The sequence below is a fragment of the Hippocampus bargibanti genome, linkage group LG02, assembly GCF_051943395.1.
Source record: "Hippocampus bargibanti isolate YZ-2025 linkage group LG02, ASM5194339v1, whole genome shotgun sequence".
Lineage (NCBI taxonomy): Eukaryota > Metazoa > Chordata > Actinopteri > Syngnathiformes > Syngnathidae > Hippocampus > Hippocampus bargibanti.
The window spans coordinates 36,950,853-36,956,202 of NC_142735.1; positions in this window are offsets into that span (position 1 = coordinate 36,950,853).

Consider the following 5,350-nt stretch of genomic DNA (forward strand, 5'->3'; position numbering starts at 1 on the left):
CGCGTCGTCGTCGCTGCGTCTTTGCCACTGACAGATTGGGCTTGACGTCTCATCAAAACAGCTTCCACCTGTGTCATTATCGTCATTTTCACAACCATTTGTTTCACGTCGCATCTTATCGCGCCTTGGAATTGAAGCGGATTGACGCGGGGCAGGAGATGATTCCATCAAGGGATGCAACAGCTTTGCGTTTGCTTTGAAAACTTAGCTTGTAGCAAACGTGGACATTCCACCGTGACGTCCCTGATCCACTGGTGAAAAGGACGCTTTGATCCTCTCCTCTTTCATCTAGAACTGCTTCATGTCGCAAAGAGGGTACAGCAAGTGCTGAAGAATGAAGGACTCTCCGTGTCTTTGTGTTGTCATATTATTTGTTATTTAGTTTTATTGTTGTTGTTTTGACTTCAAGATGGCGCCGCGAGACTGACTGACTTTACAGCAGCTCCTGTATTTTGTTTTTCTACTTCTTCCTTTGCTCTTCACAGGAAGAGCTCATTAGCCAGGTTACAAATCCATCAGTTCGTGGGAAGACAACCTATTAAAATGTCTATCTTCTGTTGCTTTATGGATGTTGGTGCTCGGGACATCCAGGGATGTGATATTCAAATAGAAGACAATGTTTTTAATGTGTTACTTAAATTTGCATATATAATACACGTAACATCCAAGTTACGACAGGTGCGAGGTACGACCATCCGTACTTACGAGCATGACCGCGTGACCCCGTTTTTTTTTTTTTAAGTCTGCGCCTGGCACCGCAACGCGCAAGCAGCCGGCAAGGCGTACTTCAATTTTGGCCAGCCAGCACACACTCGCACAGCAATCTACTGCGTGACTACACTCAATACAGTAGTTATACAGTGCAGATACTGTCACGGCAACATCTCCTGTAGTAGTGTACACTGCTTTTTTCCTTCGGCGTCCGCCTGAGTCTGCACGTGTGTGTCGGGCGGGCGACCTCTTCTGGCCGTTAGCAGGGAGAGCAGGCTAAGTATAACATTTAGAAATGAACTGTACACTAAACAGTTTTGTATACTTTACAGGTACAGTTATACAGTCATAAAAATCGATAATGCGAAATATAAAATGATAAAAATGACACGAAAAGTGATCCAATGTATAAATGAACTGTAAACAGTTTGTTATATAACAGTATTCAATGGAAAACGTGACTTAAAACAACAGATTGACATCATATAGAGTGATACCTCGGTTCTCGACCACAATTCGTTCCAGGACCCTGTTCGAAAAGCGATTTGTTCGAACACCGAAACCATCTCTTTGCTCCTGTCACTTGCGAGTTGACAGCGGGGGGCGGGGCTGCCTCCCCCGGGCACCCTCCAACCCCTGTCAATTCTCTAATCACCGACACGGGGCATTTCTACGGTTCGCGATCACCTCGCCAATGCCGGATGATTGACTCACCTCGCCACCGTACCTGGACTCTTCCTTCGATGCGCGAGTGTATCCGCTCCGAGGTATTTTCCCCGCGTCCCGTAAATGGATGTCATCTTGCGGGATTGCGTCATTTTGCACCCTCGTGTGCCATTTGCTTTTTGACGTAGTAAGCGGGTCGGATCACCCCCTGCCTTCTTACTCGCCGTGTTTTCTTTGATTTGTGAATAAACATCCTGCTTGGTTAGTACGTCTCTGCCTGTTTTGGGATGCCAAACATTCCACTACGTTCCGACGAGTCAGCTGCCGTCACTCTCGCTCGCTCGGAACGTGACAGCGACGGATGACTCGGCTACAGGATGTTCTTTTCTCTTCAAATTTCTATCCAATGACACTCGCTCTCACTCCCACGGTCACGTCACTAGATTTCACAGCCTCCTTATTCTTTCATATCGTACTGATGGTAGATTTCGCCATGCTGTATTCCCTCGCCAGATCAGACACTCGCACACCTCCTTCATTATTTCTTTCTTAAATGCAATGGTTGCACGCACTACTTTTCTTTTGTCACTTGTAGCAGCACTTACTTTCTTTGGAGGCCTGATTAGGGGCTAAAACTCTTGGTACACCTATATTAAACGCTAGAGCAAAACGCAGCACGTCCGCAAGCGACAACAGTTGGTCACGGAGAGAGCGATACGCCCGTACGCCGCTCAGTATGCCGCCCTCGCGTACGCACTCACGCGTCGTATTGGCGTTTGAACTCCAAGACTGGTGTTCGAACTACGAAGCGAGAATTTCTGGAATATTTTGTTCAGACTCCGATTTGTTCCAACTATGAGACGTTCGACAACCGAGGTTCCACTGTGGCCGTGCGGACTGTAAGTCTTCTTTGGCGCTTAGAAATTAAATGTATTATTATTATTATCAATATGACTTTACATATTAGGCGCATCGGCATTTAAGGCGCAGGGTCATCTTTGGAAGAAAATTAAGGCTTTTGGGTGCCCCATATACACCGGAAGTGACGGTAATCTTTTTTTTTTTTTTTTTTTTATGGTTGATTGTGTTTCGTAAAAGTGATTGTAAGACTTGGTTTCAGTAGAAATGAGGTAAGAATATAACTGCAACCTGGTTTTTAGTTTTAGGATCATAATTCATCCGTTGGATTGTTCATAGAATATTTACAAAGAAAAAAAAGAAACTTGTTTGCGCCCCAGTATGACCCTCTCAGTCATGCAAGCCGATATTTATGACATTCAAAGGCCTGTCGATCGCGTTTTCTGCTAAAGGGAGAATTATTTATAGAAGGAAACCAAACAAGTGTTGAACCCTCACTAATCCACACCTCAAATTCTGCCTCACGTGTTGCTCCCGGTGCGACATTTGCTACTCTAAACAACGGCGAGCTTCATGAGGCTCTCTCAATAAAGACGGAGGCTTATCTAACGCGTTTATTTCACGGCGTCTCAACCCAGCCCACCACGCCGCGCCATTCCCAGCTGTTGTCACGTTTCGCTTTGCGACCAACGGGCGGCGCCGTCGGGCCCCTGCCTGCAGCTGCACAGGTGTTGCTCGTTCGAATCGGTGGACTTCGGTGTCGCCCTGTCAGGTTTCTTTTGTCTTGCCATGTTTTACTCCTGGTTTTGTTTGCTACTTTGGACATTTTTTGTTGTTTGAGATTTTGTTCCCGCTGACTTTTTTTAAATACAATTTATCAAATACACCTTGGTCCTCCCCCCGCCTGCTTTTTTGGGGTACGCCACCACCACCTTGCAAACGGTGAAAACTGTTGTGTGTAGAGAATGCCGTTTTTGCGCCTCTTCTGATGAATTTCTCATGTATTTACGCAATGCATACGAGTTGTTGAATATTTATTTGGGAATTGAACATCCGACCTGAAGCGCCATATCCAAATTTGTTGGGGGATATTTTTTTCTTGTGGGGGTGGCGATAAATAATAGTACGCCTCATTTCTAAACGCCATTCAAAACTCTCAAGGTCACTTTACAGTTACAGGATAAGTTCATCTGTGGGTGCGCAGCGGCAGCCACACGCGTCAGCGTTCACTCAACCCGGAAGTAACTCAAATAGACAGAAAGCTAGCTATTTAGCTGATAGATACCTAGCTAGCCAGCAAGATAGCTAAAGGATTGGATTGGATTGGATTGGATATGCCTTTATTAGGAAAGGATAGCTAGCTAGATAGTTAATAGATAGCTATCCAGCAAGCTAGATAGCTAAATAGCTAATAGACAGCTAGATAAAGCGCTGATCAGACCTGTGGCAATGTGCTTTTCCCTTCCACAAAGGGGTAGTATTTCCTTTTTTTCCCCATGTTAGCGATTTGTTCCACCTTGAGCTGTTGTTCAAGTGCTACATAAACCCAATATGTATGTGTTGCGTTGTATGTTGGACCGCCGTCCTGATTTCAAGCTCATATAACTCCAGAGCCATATCATTTAGAAATTTTCTGATCAAAGAAGAGTGTCTAAGGTTTCTCATGCTGTGTTGAATGTTTTTGTCGTCCTAAAACTCAATCTTGTGTGGGTCCTGGAATTTAAGTGACAATGACAAAAAAAACCTGTCACTGCAGTGGACACATTTTTGCACATGGTCTGGCGGTGAAGGAGTTCAATAACAATTTGCAAATAGCCAGAGGGTTGATGTCAATGAAAAGTCTCTCCCATTTCAGCCTTTGTTCTCCCTCAAACAGGCGTTGAATGAGCTGTCGACGTGCAGATGTGCTTCTCCTTCAAAGTGTTTGGCCATGCGTGAACAAGACAAGTCATTCCAGTGGGGTCAAAATGGCCGCTTTTGGCTCCTGCGTGTGACTCGACACCTGCTGCGCAAAAAGCAGCGACGACGTGAAGGCGACGTGAAGGCGACGTGAAGGCAACTGACAAGCCCTCCCTTCAGCTGGCTGGTGTGTCACCATTCCACCAGAGCGGACACGGTTGGGCGGAAATTAAAACACAGGAGCGCTTAAGGTGATTTTCGCACGCTCGGTTTAAGAAGAGAAATATGAAGAGGTACACTTTGAGGTGATGACTAACATCTTGAAAGAGGAATTTAAGCCACTGTCTTATTTTTTTATTGGGCTGCCAAGCCAAAAGGGCTCATGCCATTATTGACTTTACAATATTCCACCAGGGTTGTTTCTCCTTTCATATTCTGATCTTATTTGACGGTTTTTTTAAAATAAATTAATAATAATAATATGTTGCATTGTATTTTGGACAGCCACCCTCATTTCAAGCTCATATAACTCCAGCCCCATATAACTTGGGAATTAACTCTTTTTTTTCTCATGAAAGAAGAAAGTGTAAGGTTTCTAATGCTGTGTTAAATGTTTATGTAGTCTTAAAACTCAATCATCTGTGGGTCCGGGAATTCCAGTGACAATGACAAAAACCCTGGCACTTGGCGTGGACACATTTTTGCACATGGTCTGGCAGTGAAGGAGTTAAAAACGTCAGAAACACCCCCGATATTCACCAAGCACCAGTTGTCAATAAAAATTGCAATTCGTGAATATAGTACATCAAGAATGGGCAAAAATTTGGGCTCAAGGGACACATTTGATTTTGAAAATAGACGTCATTTGTACACCATATCTATGGGATCATAACATGGAAATGAGCAGGATAGAGATAGTGACGTCATATGAAGTACGTGAAGTACGGCAGTAGGATATTTATTTATTTATTTATTTATTTATTTATTTATTTATTTTTGTGTGTATGTATGTATGTGTTATTTATTGATTGATTTAAAAGATATTGTACCTGGATTCACTTGATGATAGCTCACTCTAGCGTTGATCCATAGAAGAAATTCAATTCCATTTTTTCCGCCTCCACTTTGACACCATTGGCTGCGTCCTTGGCGCTCCGCCGCCTCTCCTGCCTCTCCTATTGGCTCAGCCCAGCGTCCGTCAGGGCGTTCTGCGGAA